Source organism: Typopeltis vanoorti, chromosome 17, assembly GCF_054136105.1.
Source record: "Typopeltis vanoorti isolate ZY-2024b chromosome 17, IOZ_Tvanoo_1.0, whole genome shotgun sequence".
In the NCBI taxonomy this organism is placed as follows: domain Eukaryota; kingdom Metazoa; phylum Arthropoda; class Arachnida; order Uropygi; family Thelyphonidae; genus Typopeltis; species Typopeltis vanoorti.
Window position 1 is genome coordinate 18,815,546 of NC_143565.1, and position 19,134 is coordinate 18,834,679.

The window sequence follows — 19,134 nt, forward strand, 5'->3', positions numbered from 1 at the left end:
TTGATTTGTTGCAAATGTATACTTTAGACACTTTTTTCGCAATAGTTCAATTGAAATAAAAAAAATCTGCAACTGCCATAATGGCATTTGTCGATAAGCACCTATAAAATTCCTAAATAGGTCATCCCTTATGTATAACTTTCTTTTTTTCATTCCTATGCAAATTAGTCTGGCTTTCTGGCTTGGTGAATTTTACTGAAATTTACAGCAGTTCTTAAGATTTTAGGCTTTGCTAGACGATTCATTTGGCCTAAAGAGTTTAAAATTTTTTAAATAATAATTTACAACTCCTAAACTACACTGGAGTGTTTTGTTGTTCACTTGTTGTGATAATGAATCCTATAAGCAGACGTAAATGCGATTCAGGAAATGTTTTGTATCCACATGCAGAAGAAGAACTGCACTGCGCAGGCTTCCATGGAGTAAGGACGTGATACGGTTGCGTTGTTGTTATTCTCACGTAGTACGAATATGACAACAAAACTGTGTTAAGATGAAGAATTGATTGAATATGCAAAATGTGCTCCTTGTTTAAAGACTACAACTCATTTTCTTATAAATTGCTACCTCCAGCCTTGAGCTGCAGTATGTATTGAATGTTCAGAAACAGAAAATACATTTTAAATATATTTAAATTAAGGGGATAAAAATCCCTTATTATTTTACAGTCAGTATGTGAAACTCTAAGATCGAAAACTACGATCTAAGAGTTTCATGCCTACGAACTATCGGCGAATCCAAGCGTGTAAGTGACCACCTGGTAGTACCACACCAAGGTAACTCGAAGCAAAGTTGGAGCAAGCTCCCTTACTATCCTTGATATTTTCTCATAATGTAAAAACACACAGCTCCTAGGAGATGTAATACTGCTTTACATTATGAGGAGAGGTCACTACCCAGACCGGTATTTAATTAACTTCGCCAGAAGAAGAAAAAAAATAGCCATTTGGCTTTTCATCTTAGAAAATACATTTTTTTTCCTTATATTTTTATTCAGAGAACTGTTTACAAAATAATACTTTACAACTCCTTAACTACACTCGAGTGTTTTGCACATAGGAAAACAAAAGTTTAGCCAAAACTGTTATGTCACTAATCCTATTTTCCAGCTGAAAAACTGGACTCCTTTGTGTGATGTAAATGGTTTCTGTAGTTTACATGCATTGCATTTCATGCTTCGTGTGTATTCGCACAGATTGAAAATCTGGAATCTCGAGTTCACACACACACGGAACAAATTAGGTCTTGCATGAAGTAGCAATTCGGGCTCAGGGTTGCGACGTAGAAAATTCCCTCTATTCCACAACGAAACCAACCTGTTCTTTCAATTCTGAAGATAGAGAATCTATTTAATGATTTAGAGATATTTCTTTATATTAAAAGACTTCCTTCAACTCAGGAAAAGTCTTGTTGGGTGATTCTTCAGATAGATTAATTGCAATATGGATGGTGGCTTCGATGCCATTTCTCGATTAGATTCGTGGTCATTCTTCTTGTCTTGGTGGCAAGTTTCGAATTGTCCTATAGGTTTGAGCTCCAGAGGTGATTCCTGTTTTAAATTGCCTTTTTTATGCTTCTTATTCCAGCAGTATTTATATTAGAGTATGCTTGATACGATTCCTGATGTTTGCAATATTTTCACCCTCCTCCGGTTGCACATACTTCAACTTCTGTTTTAATTCGCGCTCATATTTTCTTCTCTCTTGTTTTATATCTAGTTTGCTAATGTTGCATCTCAGTTGATTTGCATGTGCTGAAAAATATTTACTGTTTACTTCAATCTTAAGTAATGCCTATTATAAGATGGTCATCACTATCACACTCAGCTCCTCTGAAGCAATGGATATTCAGAATGCAATTTCCATATCATTTAATGATCATGATATACCTAGGGAGGGTAATGGATGGCAATGCTGTTGCCAATGAAGTTTTAACTGAGGCTCTATTGCTGTTACCCTCCTGCCATGATCAGAGCTTATAGCTCTATATTACCCTATCCGTACATTTTCTTTAGAGATAACAAGAAATATGAAAAGCATTCTTGTTTTAGATTGAATGTATGACCATTAGGAGATTTTCACATCTGCTTGTGTGTATTCTTCCTCATAAACAGGATAGTGCAGTGTATTATGAAATTTCTGGATGTGGCCAAATTAATTAACCTTCCTACATTAATATTTGGCTCTTCGTGAACACTTTGGTTTCCAATAATTTTTATATTATTTCTTATTTTCCATCATGTTTTCAATCAAATCGCCATAAAACGATTATATCCATTTTCCATGTCTTTTACTGATTATGATATCAGCTGTTTGATTGAATGTATGATCATTAGGAGATTTCCACGTCTGCTTGTGTGTATTCCTCATAAACATAGTGCAGCATATTATTAAGTTTCTGGATGTGACCAAAATAAATAATCTTTCTCCACTATTGTTACTGGTGCCGAGTTATGCGATACCGAGCATCTTACGTATGCCAGTATTTGGTTTTCAGACGAGCCTGGTCACTATTTCAGCATTCTGATTTCCATGGAATGGAGGATTTGCTCATGTTTTTTTTTTTTTTTTTTTTTTTTTTTTTTTTTTTTTTTTTTTCCCTTCCAGCATACTGCTCTGTACATGGCTACTAGCCTTATGGCTGTTCTACAGATCTTTGATTTTAGGTACAGTGGGATCTTCTTATCACAAAGAACTGTTTCATTCATGAATCATTTCTTGAAATGCTCCAACACTATGCCAAACTTTTGGCATTCCATAAACCTATTCATAAGCTATTATTCCAAGGATCATGAGGCTATTCAATTCAGTCCAGTGAAGATCACTTCGAACCTATTTCGTGACTAGACGAGAAATGTTTGTCAGCCCCATAATCAACCTTCAACTTGGAGGGCAAGAGTGACTCTTACTCTGAATGCTTGGTTATGCCCTGTCCATCTCAGAATTCTTATTTCCGCAGTATTGAGCTTCTGGCAGTCCATTAATCTATTCATAAGCTAATGTTCCAAGGCTTGTATGGCTATCCATTTAAGTCTGTCCAGTGAAGACGATCTACATATTCTTATTTCCACGGTATGAAGCTTCTGGCATTCCATTAACCTATTCGTTAACTATTGTTCCAAGCCTTGTGTGGTGTTGGATCCTACTTTTTCTCAATCTATACTTTGGATCCGACATGATTACTATTAAGATGTTCTTAACTAATTGATAAGTTGTAAGTTGATTTCTAATTCAAATATAAAGAAAATTTATATTTAAAGACTGCGCCATTTTATGTCTGAATTAGTTCAAGAATTGAAGATAAACCAACTCTGAACTATCCTTCCTTTTATATGTTGTTATTATATATACTGGCCGAGTATATTTAACTTACTTAATTTACCCGCTTTAGTTCGAATATTTTAGAAACAGTGCAGTAAAAGAGATTCAGGCAAAATACAACCTTGATTAACAAAAACAAACATTTAAATCACAAATTTTACTTAAGTTCAAATCAGTAATTAAGATATCACAAACATTTTAGCTTCTCTGATAAGTTCAGTCATACAGACTCAGACAAAGGTAAATCTGTTATCTCTATAATACAGTCTTCTCACAGTTCCTTAAGTTCCAAAATACAATAAAAATTGCAGTAACACCTCTTCACAAACAAACATCTTTAATATTACACTTCAGCTAATTCTCTGCAATAGTTATTCTAGGATGAAACTCGCGCACTTCTCTGTATAGGAATATTAATGGTTGGAATAATCTTACCGATAATCTTCTTTCTTCATCAACTTACACACAAACACTTTTTATAACCGTAAACATTTTAAACAGTATACAGCACTCATTAAAATAAATCTTCTAAGCAATAACTGAATTAATCATCAGTCACAATACACATAAACGTTCTTGCATGAAGTACTACTGATCACTCATGAATGAAGGCAATACACAATAATTCCTTATCTTGAGGTTATATATGCACAGTTGTTCGTTCCTCCTGCATTCAAATAATTCTTTAGGCACTATAATTCTGAACACAGCTATCTTTAAACTTCAACTTTACAGCCTCTACTATTCTCTAGTAACTTCATGCTTTGCTTCAAGGTTCTGTATGTCCTTGAAAGGTCGGTGCTGAAATTAAATCTCAACTCAATTATTGCTAGTCTATTTAATAGTCTCTCAGCTGTTTTCCGTAGCTATAATTGTTATTCTACAACTTATTAGCTAACTGCTTCTCGACTAGCAGACTTAAATTAGCTGCTTGAGTGACTTGCCGACTCTCTAATATCGCACTCTGATTCCCCGAATGCTGAATACTCCGATTCCAACAGAATGCCAATCTCTCTCTCTTTTCCCTCTCTCTCTCTTCCATACGCAAGAACATAAGACGTTGCTGACTATAAGGGTGAAGCAAAATGCTTTTATAATCCCTGCTATCTGATAAGGATTGCTTTTCCTATGCATTGGATTTGCGTTACTGAAATCCTGTAACATATTTACAAGAGAAGAGGTGATGATGGCTGTTATATTTGAATGTGGATTTGGTATATTCTGGTCATGGATTGCTTTTTTGGGACGGGCCACATCAGCATATGTTCTTGTTTGGTGTTAAAGATTTATTTTCTTAGGGGGCTCAGTTGATGGTGGGTGAACACCTGTCATCTTATTCAAACTAATAGGAGCCTGGTGAACTTGAGCTTCTGGGGGCTCTCGTTTCTGATAGTGAGGTAGATTGACTGATTGACTCAGTTTATCTGTTTTTTGGGTGGCAAATGCATCCTCTGTAATTTGAAGGGTGGGAGCCACCACAATTAGCACACTTAGCCTGGGTGGTTTTTGGCTTGGAGCAGGTATGTGTGGGGTGGGTGTCACCACATTTCAAACATCTGTATTGAGCTTTGCACAACTTCTAGGCATGACCAAATTTTTGGCATCTATGGCACTGCCCAGAAGAGGCCCTTTTCCTATGTGGCTCCGGCCAGAGGCATGGGGATCTTGTTAGATCTGTACATTCTACTGACCTTTATGGGAGGCAGAGCTTGCATGTTGAGGTCAGCATCTATTTCAGCTGTTTCAATGTCTTCAGATACTCCTCGGAGTACCACTTTAAAATTTTTCTCTCAGGTAAGTGTGAAGGTATGGCATTGTATACCTCTTACATCCAACTCCTTGGTTAAATTTCTATAGTCAGTGGGCTGAATTTTGATGCCCTCCTCTGTGTTCTTGGCAGTGGAGAAATTTATCTGCAGGTTGGCCATGGTGGTTCTTAAGGCTGTCCATCTCTGCTTTTCCCTAAGAATGACTGGAGGCACCTTTTCATTGGTGGAGGCAGAGGAATCTGTGTTGGGGGCATCTTCATCCATGCCATTTTCGTTTGCTAACTCCGAGGTGAGAGTTTTGCGTTTTTTACGCGTGTGCCTCTCTCGAGATTACTGGCTTAATTCTTCCTCCATTTGAAGAGCGTCTTCATTTTGATCTTCATCAGTCTTGGGTAAAGAGTAAAGATTCAGGAAGCCGGGCCATTCAAGCTCGAACTTCTTAAGGAGTTTCTTAACGAAGCTAAAAGCCAGTCCTTTATCTAGAGAGTCTATAATGATATCAGGATCTATTGTTCGATGGCCATTTGAGCTTAAATTTCCTTTGAAGTTTATTTACAAGAATAAGCGCTGGCTCTTCATCCAACGAATATGTGAGGGCGTCCAAATCTAACACATTCATCATTGATGGTTTGCATATAAACGCAAATAAATGGATCTGAAATAGATATGCTAACAATGGCTATTCTAACGGCTGTTAGGCCTAACGAATCGCCCTCGTTGCAATTACAGTCCACTTGCCTTAGCTGATGTTCTTGAATACAGTATAATCTGCAATTTAATTACTTTAAACACGTCTCTGCTAGTTAATCTAGCAGCTACACTACAAAACCAAAGTTTCTCATATTTGATTAACACGTTCTACCGAGAAGAAATTCCACAACAGTATCAAATGATCATCGAATCATTCTGAACCGCTGCTGTTTTCAGAATTCTCTCTCTCTCCTCTATATTTTCAGCGTTCTTTCTTTTTATATCCATTCTTCCTGCCTAAATTGTTCTCGTGATCTCTTTAACTAAAACGCTTCACTCACTTACATATGTCTCCATGACAACAAAACAAAATATAATAAAATTGAGCTATTGCATAACGTTAAACTTCTACAAATAGGAATAAATAGAGAATATTTACATTTCAGTTAGTTCAGTTAAATTATCAAATACAAGTTCTTATAATATTAACATAGCTTAATAATATTTAATAGTCTTTTCATTGTTAATACGTATATCTTTGATTAATTAATTAAATATTAGATGAAATTAAAGGTAGTTACATGAATATTAAATTGTAAAATAAGTTGTTTACATTAAATAATATTTACAAGTCTAGCCTTTGTGATGGAAGATCATGTTGGATTCTGAAGCAAATAATAATTACTTAAATCTCTATATATTCAGAATCCAACAGTGGCTATCTATTTAAGTCCATCCAGTGAAGACGATCTCAGCATAGTTATTTCCACGGTATGGAGCTTCTGGCATTCCATTAACTTGTTCATTAACTATTGTTCCAAGGTTTGTGTGGCTATCCATTTAAGTCCGTCCAGTGAAGACGATCTACATATTCTTATATCCACGGTATGGAGCTTCTGACATTCCATTAACCTATTCGTTAATTATTGTTCCAAGGCTTGTGTGGCCATCCATTTAAGTTCGTCTAGGGAAGATGATCTCAGCATTCTTTTTTTCACGGTATGGAGCTTCTGGCAATCCATTAATCTATTCATAAACTAATCTTCCAAGGCATGTGTGGCTATCCATTTAAGTCCGTCCAGTGAAGATGATCTAAGTATTCTTATTTCCACGGTATGGAGCTTCTGGCAATCCACCAATCTTTTATTGACCTTTTATTCCAAGTTTGGCGGACATTCATTTAAGTTCGTCCAGTGAAGACAATCTCAGTATTCTTATTTCCTCAGTATGGAGCTTCTGGCATTCCATTGATCTATTCGTTAATTATTGTTCCAAGGCTTGTGTGGCCATCCGTTTAATTTCTTCTAGGGAAGACGATCTCGGCATTCTTATTTTCATGGTATTGAGCTTCTGGCAGTCGATTAATCTATTCATAAACTATTGTTCCAAGACTTGTGTGGCTATCCATTTAAGTCCGCCCAGTGAAGACGATCTCAACATTCTTATTTCCACGGTATGTCTCTTCTGGTAGTCCATCAATCTATTATTAACCTTTTATTCCAAGGCTTGTGTAGACATCCATTTAAGTTCGTCCAGTGAAGATGATCTCAGTATTCTTATTTTCACGGTATGGAGCTTCTGGCATTCCATTAACCTATTTGTTAATTATTGTTCCATGGCTTGTGTGGCCATCCATTTAAGTTCGTCTAGAGGAGACGAACTCCGCATTCTTATTTTCACTGTATGGAGCTTCTAAAAATCCATCAATCTATTATTAACCTTTTATTTCAAGGCTTCTGTGGACATCCATTTATGTTCGTCCAGTGAAGAAGATTTATGTATTCTTATTTCCACGGTATGGAGCTTTTGGCAATCCATAAATCTATTCATAAACTAATGTTCCAATGCATGTGTGCTATCCATTTAAGTCCGACCGGTGAAGACGATCTCAGCATTCTTATTTCCACGGTATGGAGCTTCTGGTAGTCCATCAATCTATTATTAACCTTTTATTCCAAGGCTTGTGTAGACATCCATTTAAGTTGGTCCAGTGAAGACGATCTCAGTATTCTTATTTTCACGGTATGGAGCTTCTGGCATCCCATTAACCTATTCGTTAATTATTGTTCCATGATTTGTGTGGCCATTGATTTAAGTTCGTCTAGGGAGCACGATCTCAACATTCTTATTTTGATGGTATGGAACTTCTGACAAACTTTTGATATTCCATTAACCTATTCGTTTATTGTTCCAAGGTTTGTGTGGCTATCCATTTAGGTCCATCCAGCGAAGACAATCTCAGTATTCTTATTTTCACGGTATGGAGCTTCTGACAAGCTTCTGACATTCCATTAACCTATTTGTGAATTGTTGTTCCATGGCTTGTGTGGCCATCCATTTAAGTTCGTCTAGAGGAGACGATGTATGTATTCTTATTTCCACGGTAAGGAGCTTCTGGCATTCCATTAACCTATTCGTTAATTATTGCTCCAAGGCTTGTGTGGCCATCCATTTAAGTTCGTGTTGGGAAGACGATCTCAGCATTCTTAATTTCCACGGTATGGAGCTTCTGGTAGCCATCAATCTATTATTAACCTTTTATTCCAAGGCTTGTGTGGACATCCATTTAAGTTCGTCCAGTGAAGACGATCTATGTATTCTTATTTCCACGGTAAGGAGCTTCTGGCATTCCATTAACCTATTCGTTAATTATTGCTCCAAGGTTTGTGTGGCCATCCATTTAAGTTCGTCTAGAGAAGACGATCTCAGCATTCTTATTTTCATGGTATGGAGCTTCTGACAGTCGATTAATCTATTCATAAACTATTGTTCCAAGGCTTGTATGACTATCCATTGAAGTTCGTCCAATGAAGACGATCTCGGCATTCTTATTTCCATGGTAAGGAGCTTCTGACATGCTTCTGGTATTCCATTAACCAAGTCGTTAATTCTTCTTCCAAGGTTTGTGTGGCTATCCATATAGGTCCGTCCAGCGAAGACGATCTCAGTATTCTTATTTTCACAGTATAGAGCTTCTGACAAGCTTCTGGCATTCCATTAACCTATTCGTTAATTATTGTTCCAAGGCTTGCGTGGCCATCCATTTAAGTCCGTCCAGTGAAGACGATGTCAGCATTCTTATTTCCACAGTATGGAGCTTCTGGCATTCCATTAACCTATTCATTAATTATTGTTCCAAGGCTTGTGTGGCCATTGATTTAAGTTCGTCTAGGGAACACGATCTCAACATTCTTATTTTCATGGTATAGAGCTTCTGACAAACTTTTGGTATGCCATTAACCTATTCGTTTATTATTCCAAGGTTTGTGTGGCTATCCATTTAGGTCTGTCCAGTGAAGGCGATCTCAGTATTCTTATTTTCACGGTATGGAGTTTCTGGTAGTCCATCAATCTATTATTAACCTTTTATTCCAAGGCTTGTGTGGACATCCATTTAAGTCCGCACAGTGAAGACGATCTCAGCATTCTTATTTCCATGGTATGGAGCTTCAGGTAGTCCATCAATCTATTATTAACCTTTTATTCCAAGGCTTGTGTAGACATCCATTTAAGTTTGTCCAGTGAAGACGATCTCAGTATTTTTATTTTCACAGTATGGAGCTTCTGGCATTCCATTAACCTATTCATTAATTATTGTTCCAAGGCTTGTGTGGCCATTGATTTACGTTCGTCTAGCGAACACGATCTCAACATTCTTATTTTCATGGTATAGAGCTTCTGACAAACTTTTGGTATGCCATTAACCTATTCGTTTATTATTCGAAGGTTTGTGTGGCTATCCATTTAGGTCTGTCCAGTGAAGACGATCTCAGTATTCTTATTTTCAAGGTATGGCGCTTCTGGTAGTCCATCAATCTATTATTAACCTTTTATTCCAAGGCTTGTGTGGACATCCATTTAAGTCCGCCCAGTGAAGACGATCTCAGCATTCTTATATCCACGGTATGGAGCTTCTGGTAGTCCATCAGTCTATTATTAACCTTTTATTCCAAGGCTTGTGTAGACATCCATTTAAGTTTGTCCAGTGAAGACGATCTCAGTATTCTTAATTTCACGGTATGGAGCTTCTGGCATTCCATTAACCTATTCGTTAATTATTGTTCCAAGATTTGTGTGGCCATTGATTTAAGTTCGTCTAGGGAACACGATCTCAACATTCTTATTTTCATGGTATGGAGCTTCTGACAAACTTTTGATATTCCATTAACCTATTCGTTTATTGTTCCAAGGTTTGTGTGGCTATCCATTTAGGTCCATCCTGCGAAGACGATCTCAATATTATTTTCATGGTATGGAGCCTCTGACAAGCTTCTGGCATTCCATTAACCTATTTGTTCATTATGGTTCCAAGGCTTGTGTGGTCATTGATTTAAGTTCGTCTAGGGAACACGATCTCAACATTCTTATTTTCATGGTATGGAGCTTCTGACAAACTTTTGGTATTCCATTAACCTATTCGTTTATTGTTCCAAGGTGTGTGTGGCTATCCATTTAGGTCCATCCAGCGAAGACGATCTCAGTATTCTTATTTTCACGGTATGCAGCTTCTGACAAGCGTCTGGCATTCCATTAACCTGTTTGTTAATTATGGTTCCATGGCTCGTGTGGCCGTCCATTTAAGTTCGTCTAGAGGAGACGAACTCGGCATTCTTATTTTCACTGTATGGAGCTTCTGACAATCCATCAATCTATTATTAACCTTTTATTCCAAGGCTTGTGTGGACATCCATTTAAGTTCGTCCAGTGAAGACGATCTATGTATTCTTATTTCCACGGTAAGGAGCTTCTGGCATTCCATTAACCTATTCGTTAATTATTGCTCCAAGGCTTGTGTGGCCATCCATTTAAGTTCGTTTAGGGAAGACGATCTCAGCATTCTTATTTTCATGGTATGGAGCTTCTGACAGTCGATTAATCTATTCATAAACTATTGTTCCAAGGCTTGTATGACTATCCATTGAAGTTCGTCCAATGGAGACGATCTCGACATTCTTATTTCCATGGTAAGGAGCTTCTGGTATTCCATTAACCTAGTCGTTAATTCTTCTTCCAAGGCTTGTGTGGCTATCCATTTACGTCCCTCCAGCGAAGACGATCTATGTATTCTTATTTCCATGGTAAGGAGCTTCTGGCATTCCATTAACCTATTCGTTAATTATTGTTCCAAGGCTTGCGTGGCCATCCATTTAAGTCTGTCCAGTGAAGACGATGTCAGCATTCTTATTTCCACGGTATGGAGCTTCTTGCAGTCCATCAATCTGTTATTAACCTTTTATTCCAAGGCTTTTGTGGACATCCATTTAAGTTCGTCCAGTGAAGATGATCTGTGTATTCTTATTTCCACGGTATGGAGCTTTTGGCAATCCATAAATCTATTCATAAACTAATGTTCCAAGGCATGTGTGGCTATCCATTTAAGTCCACCCAGTGAAGACGATCTCAGCATTCTTATTTCCACGGTATGGAGCTTCTGGTAGTCCATCAATCTATTATTATACTTTTATTCCAAGGCTTGTGTAGACATCCATTTAAGTTCGTCCAGTGAAGACGATCTCAGTATTCTTCTTTTCACGGTATGGAGCTTCTGGCGTTCCATGGCTTGTGTGGCCATCCATTTAAGTTCGTCTAGAGGAGACGAACTCCGCATTCTTATTTTCACTGTATGGAGCTTCTGACAATCCATCAATCTATTATTAACCTTTTATTCCAAGGCTTGTGTGGACATCCATTTAAGTTCGTCCAGTGAAGAAGATTTATGTATTCTTATTTCCACGGTATGGAGCTTTTGGCAATCCATAAATCTATTCATAAACTAATGTTCCAATGCATGTGTGGCTATCCATTTAAGTCCGCCCAGTGAAGACGATCTCAGCATTCTTATTTCCATGGTATGGAGCTTCTGGTAGTCCATCAATCTATTATTAACCTTTTATTCCAAGGCTTGTGTAGACATCCATTTAAGTTCGTCCAGTGAAGACGATCTCAGTATTATTTTCACGGTATGGAGCTTCTTGCATTCCATTAACCTATTCGTTAATTATTGTTCCAAGGCTTGTGTGGCCATTGATTTAAGTTCGTCTAGGAAACACGATCTCAACATTCTTATTTTCATGGTATGGAGCTTCTGACAAACTTTTGGTATTCCATTAACCTATTCGTTTATTGTTCCAAGGTTTGTGTGGCTATCCATTTAGGTCCGTCCTGTGAAGACGATCTCAGTATTCTTATTTTCACGGTATGGAGCTTCTGGCATTCCATTAACCTATTTGTTAATTATTGTTCCGTGGCTTGTATGGCCATCCATTTAAGTTCGTCTAGAGGAAACGAACTCGGCATTCTTATTTTCACTGTATGGAGCTTCTGACAATCCATCAATCTATTATAAACTTTTATTCCAAGGCTTGTGTGGCCATCTATTTAAGTTCGTCTAGGGAAGACGATCTCAGCATTCTTATTTTCATGGTATGGAGCTTCTGACAGTCGATTAATCTATTCATAAACTATTGTTCCAAGGCTTGTATGACTATCCATTGAAGTTCGTCCAATGGAGACGATCTCGACATTCTTATTTCCATGGTAAGGAGCTTCTGGTATTCCATTAACCTAGTCGTTAATTCTTCTTCCAAGGCTTGTGTGGCTATCCATTTACGTCCCTCCAGCGAAGACGATCTATGTATTCTTATTTCCATGGTAAGGAGCTTCTGGCATTCCATTAACCTATTCGTTAATTATTGTTCCAAGGCTTGCGTGGCCATCCATTTAAGTCTGTCCAGTGAAGACGATGTCAGCATTCTTATTTCCACGGTATGGAGCTTCTTGCAGTCCATCAATCTGTTATTAACCTTTTATTCCAAGGTTTGTGTGGACATCCATTTAAGTTCGTCCAGTGAAGACGATCTATGTATTCTTATTTCCACGGTATGGAGCTTTTGGCAATCCATAAATCTATTCATAAACTAATGTTCCAAGGCATGTGTGGCTATCCATTTAAGTCCGCCCAGTGAAGACGATTTCAGCATTCTTATTTCCACGGTATGGAGCTTCTGGTAGTCCATCAATCTATTATTAACCTTTTATTCCAAGGCTTGTGTAGACATCCATTTAAGTTCGTCCAGTGAAGACGATCTCAGTATTCTTATTTTCACAGTATTCAGCTTCTGGCATTCCATTAACTTATTTGTTAATTATTGTTCCAAGGCTTGTGTGACCATTGATTTAAGTTCGTCTAGGGAACACGATCTCAACATTCTTATTTTCATGGTATGGAGCTTCTGACAAACTTTTGGTATTCCATTAACCTATTCGTTTATTGTTCCAAGGTTTGTGTGGCTATCCATTTAGGTCCGTCCAGTGAAGACGATCTCAGTATTCTTATTTTCACGGTATGGAGCTTCTGGCATTCCATTAACCTATTTGTTAATTATTGTTCCATGGCTTCTGTGGCCATCTATTTAAGTTCGTCTAGAGGAGACGAACTCAGCATTCTTATTTTCACTGTATGGAGCTTCTGACAATCCATCAATCTATTATTAACCTTTTATTCCAAGGCTTGTGTGGACATCCATTTAAGTTCGTCCAGTGAAGACGATCTATGTATTCTTATTTCCACGGTAAGGAGCTTCTGGCATTCCATTAACCTATTCGTTAATTATTGCTCCAAGGCTTGTGTGGCCATCCATTTAAGTTCGTTTAGGGAAGAAGATCTCAGCATTCTTATTTTCATGGTATGGAGCTTCTGACAGTCGATTAATCTATTCATAAACTATTGTTCCAAGGCTTGTATGACTATCCATTGATGTTCGTCCAATGAAGACGATCTCGGCATTCTTATTTCCATGGTAAGGAGCTTCTGACATGCTTCTGGTATTCCATTAACCTAGTCATTAATTCTTCTTCCAAGGCTTGTGTGGCTATCCATTTAAGTCCGTCCAGTGAAGACGATCTATGTATTCTTATTTCCATGGTAAGGAGCTTCTGGCATTCCATTAACCTATTCGTTAATTATTGTTCCAAGGCTTTGCGTGGCCATCCATTTAAGTCTGTCCAGTGAAGACAATGTCAGCATCCTTATTTCCACGGTATGGAGCTTCTGGCAATCCATCAATCTGTTATTAACCTTTTATTCCAAGGCTTTTGTGGACATCCATTTAAGTTCGTCCAGTGAAGATGATCTATGTATTCTTATTTCCACGGTATGGAGCTTTTGGCAATCGATAAATCTATTCATAAACTAATGTTCCAAGGCATGTGTGGCTATCCATTTAAGTCCACCCAGTGAAGACGATCTCAGCATTCTTATTTCCACGGTATGGAGCTTCTGGTAGTCCATCAATCTATTATTATACTTTTATTCCAAGGCTTGTGTAGACATCCATTTAAGTTCGTCCAGTGAAGACGATCTCAGTATTCTTCTTTTCACGGTATGGAGCTTCTGGCGTTCCATGGCTTGTGTGGCCATCCATTTAAGTTCGTCTAGAGGAGACCAACTCCGCATTCTTATTTTCACTGTATGGAGCTTCTGACAATCCATCAATCTATTATTAACCTTTTATTCCAAGGCTTGTGTGGACATCCATTTAAGTTCGTCCAGTGAAGAAGATTTATGTATTCTTATTTCCACGGTATGGAGCTTTTGGCAATCCATAAATCTATTCATAAACTAATGTTCCAATGCATGTGTGGCTATCCATTTAAGTCCGCCCAGTGAAGACGATCTCAGCATTCTTATTTCCACGGTATGGAGCTTCTGGTAGTCCATCAATCTATTATTAACCTTTTATTCCAAGGCTTGTGTAGACATCCATTTAAGTTCGTCCAGTGAAGACGATCTCAGTATTCTTATTTTCACGGTATGGAGCTTCTTGCATTCCATTAACCTATTCGTTAATTATTGTTCCAAGGCTTGTGTGGCCATTGATTTAAGTTCGTCTAGGAAACACGATCTCAACATTCTTATTTTCATGGTATGGAGCTTCTGACAAACTTTTGGTATTCCATTAACCTATTCGTTTATTGTTCCAAGGTTTGTGTGGCTATCCATTTAGGTCCATCCTGTGAAGACGATCTCAGTATTCTTATTTTCACGGTATGGAGCTTCTGGCATTCCATTAACCTATTTGTTAATTATTGTTCCATGGCTTGTATGGCCATCCATTTAAGTTCGTCTAGAGGAAACGAACTCGGCATTCTTATTTTCACTGTATGGAGCTTCTGACAATCCATCAATCTATTATAAACTTTTATTCCAAGGCTTGTGTGGCCATCTATTTAAGTTCGTCTAGGGAAGACGATCTCAGCATTCTTATTTTCATGGTATGGAGCTTCTGACAGTCGATTAATCTATTCATAAACTATTGTTCCAAGGCTTGTATGACTATCCATTGAAGTTCGTCCAATGGAGACGATCTCGACATTCTTATTTCCATGGTAAGGAGCTTCTGGTATTCCATTAACCTAGTCGTTAATTCTTCTTCCAAGGCTTGTGTGGATATCCATTTACGTCCCTCCAGCGAAGACGATCTATGTATTCTTATTTCCATGGTAAGGAGCTTCTGGCATTCCATTAACCTATTCGTTAATTATTGTTCCAAGGCTTGCGTGGCCATCCATTTAAGTCTGTCCAGTGAAGACGATGTCAGCATTCTTATTTCCACGGTATGGAGCTTCTTGCAGTCCATCAATCTGTTATTAACCTTTTATTCCAAGACTTTTGTGGACATCCATTTAAGTTCGTCCAGTGAAGATGATCTGTGTATTCTTATTTCCACGGTATGGAGCTTTTGGCAATCCATAAATCTATTCATAAACTAATGTTCCAAGGCATGTGTGGCTATCCATTTAAGTCCACCCAGTGAAGACGATCTCAGCATTCTTATTTCCACGGTATGGAGCTTCTGGTAGTCCATCAATCTATTATTATACTTTTATTCCAAGGCTTGTGTAGACATCCATTTAAGTTCGTCCAGTGAAGACGATCTCAGTATTCTTCTTTTCACGGTATGGAGCTTCTGGCGTTCCATGGCTTGTGTGGCCATCCATTTAAGTTCGTCTAGAGGAGACGAACTCCGCATTCTTATTTTCACTGTATGGAGCTTCTGACAATCCATCAATCTATTATTAACCTTTTATTCCAAGGCTTGTGTGGACATCCATTTAAGTTCGTCCAGTGAAGAAGATTTATGTATTCTTATTTCCACGGTATGGAGCTTTTGGCAATCCATAAATCTATTCATAAACTAATGTTCCAATGCATGTGTGGCTATCCATTTAAGTCCGCCCAGTGAAGACGATCTCAGCATTCTTATTTCCATGGTATGGAGCTTCTGGTAGTCCATCAATCTATTATTAACCTTTTATTCCAAGGCTTGTGTAGACATCCATTTAAGTTCGTCCAGTGAAGACGATCTCAGTATTATTTTCACGGTATGGAGCTTCTTGCATTCCATTAACCTATTCGTTAATTATTGTTCCAAGGCTTGTGTGGCCATTGATTTAAGTTCGTCTAGGAAACACGATCTCAACATTCTTATTTTCATGGTATGGAGCTTCTGACAAACTTTTGGTATTCCATTAACCTATTCGTTTATTGTTCCAAGGTTTGTGTGGCTATCCATTTAGGTCCGTCCTGTGAAGACGATCTCAGTATTCTTATTTTCACGGTATGGAGCTTCTGGCATTCCATTAACCTATTTGTTAATTATTGTTCCGTGGCTTGTATGGCCATCCATTTAAGTTCGTCTAGAGGAAACGAACTCGGCATTCTTATTTTCACTGTATGGAGCTTCTGACAATCCATCAATCTATTATAAACTTTTATTCCAAGGCTTGTGTGGCCATCTATTTAAGTTCGTCTAGGGAAGACGATCTCAGCATTCTTATTTTCATGGTATGGAGCTTCTGACAGTCGATTAATCTATTCATAAACTATTGTTCCAAGGCTTGTATGACTATCCATTGAAGTTCGTCCAATGGAGACGATCTCGACATTCTTATTTCCATGGTAAGGAGCTTCTGGTATTCCATTAACCTAGTCGTTAATTCTTCTTCCAAGGCTTGTGTGGCTATCCATTTACGTCCCTCCAGCGAAGACGATCTATGTATTCTTATTTCCATGGTAAGGAGCTTCTGGCATTCCATTAACCTATTCGTTAATTATTGTTCCAAGGCTTGCGTGGCCATCCATTTAAGTCTGTCCAGTGAAGACGATGTCAGCATTCTTATTTCCACGGTATGGAGCTTCTTGCAGTCCATCAATCTGTTATTAACCATTTATTCCAAGGTTTGTGTGGACATCCATTTAAGTTCGTCCAGTGAAGACGATCTATGTATTCTTATTTCCACGGTATGGAGCTTTTGGCAATCCATAAATCTATTCATAAACTAATGTTCCAAGGCATGTGTGGCTATCCATTTAAGTCCGCCCAGTGAAGACGATTTCAGCATTCTTATTTCCACGGTATTGAGCTTCTGGTAGTCCATCAATCTATTATTAACCTTTTATTCCAAGGCTTGTGTAGACATCCATTTAAGTTCGTCCAGTGAAGACGATCTCAGTATTCTTATTTTCACAGTATTCAGCTTCTGGCATTCCATTAACTTATTTGTTAATTATTGTTCCAAGGCTTGTGTGACCATTGATTTAAGTTCGTCTAGGGAACACGATCTCAACATTCTTATTTTCATGGTATGGAGCTTCTGACAAACTTTTGGTATTCCATTAACCTATTCGTTTATTGTTCCAAGGTTTGTGTGGCTATCCATTTAGGTCCGTCCAGTGAAGACGATCTCAGTATTCTTATTTTCACGGTATGGAGCTTCTGGCATTCCATTAACCTATTTGTTAATTATTGTTCCATGGCTTGTGTGGCCATCTATTTAAGTTCGTCTAGAGGAGACGAACTCAGCATTCTTATTTTCACTGTATGGAGCTTCTGACAATCCATCAATCTATTATTAACCTTTTATTCCAAGGCTTGTGTGGACATCCATTTAAGTTCGTTCAGTGAAGACGATATATGTATTCTTATTTTCATGGTAAGGAGCTTCTGGTATTCCATTAACCTAGTCGTTAATTCTTCTTCCAAGGCATGTGTGGCTATCCATTTAAGTCCGTCCTGTGAAGACGATCTATGTATTCTTATTTCCATGGTAAGGAGCTTCTGGCATTCCATTAACCTATTCGTTAATTATTGTTCCAAGGCTTGCGTCGCCATCCATTTAAGTCTGTCCAGTGAAGACGATGTCAGCATTCTTATTTCCACGGTATGGAGCTTCTGGCAATCTATCAATCTGTTATTAACCTTTTATTCCAAGGCTTTTGTGGACATCCATTTAAGTTCGTCCTGTGAAGACGATCTATGTATTCTTATTTCCACGGTATGGAGCTTCTGGTAGTCCATTAATCTATTCGTGGAGTATTTCTTGAAGGGTTGTGTTGCTATTGATATAAATCCGTCCATTGAATATTACTTGACACGTGATTTGTGACTAGGTGATTTTTTTTCTTAGAAATGGTCTATTTGTCTGAACCCTAGTATGGGTCTTGTCCGGCAGGCAAGTCCTACTGGTAGCAATGCTACCACTAGTATAGTTTATAGCATGATTGGAATCAGCATGATTGCATACAATAAATTAACAGCAATAGTAGAACGAAATAAAAATAATAAACTAAATAATCAAATGAAATCCATAAATGTAGCAGTCACATAATCTTGAAGAATTTTGTTTTTAAAATAAACAAAGATAAATAATATTATAATAGAAAAAACCAACGCAATGAAATAGAAATAACAATGCAATAAATGAAAAATATAACAGACAAAAATACAAAATATTAAACTAAATAATCAAACTAGATTGAATTAAACATGAAATAAACTAAATGCATAAATGTGGCCCTCACATAATCTACAAGAATTTAGAGTTTTTAAACAAAACCAAGTTAAAATTATATCTGAAAATAATAAATCGAATAAATAACAACAGGACATCTGATCGTCTTCTCGAATTTAGACTTGGTTTACCCTGTAAGTAAAATAAATATTAGAAGAATTCTCGTGGCTGATTGACGTAATTCCTGCATTCACTGAACACAGAGATTGCTGATGCATCTAAAATCGTGTAAAACTAATTCTCGCCGACAGTGTTTATTAATACAGCAATCGCAATAGACAATGTGTACATTAGTACTGCGCATGGCCAAGAGATTTTTTACTAATTTTATTGTTTTATTTATTTACTTATTTAGTTTTGTTGCGTTTTTTTTAAATAATTCGGAAACCCTTTTCTAGAGATTAACGTGGATGATTTTCAAACTTCTTCAGACCTCCAATATGCAGGGGGGTGGTCCCATACCAGAAAATAAAATTCAACCCCCCCCCCCCTAAAGACAATCA

The 19,134-nt window shown here is 37.6% G+C and overlaps 1 protein-coding gene across 1 annotated transcript in view; it reads left to right on the plus strand.

Annotated features, from left to right (window-relative positions):
* Positions 1-19,134, plus strand: part of LOC150097200 (uncharacterized) — a 191,675-nt gene that overhangs the window by 138,387 nt on the left and 34,154 nt on the right. The window lies entirely within an intron of this gene.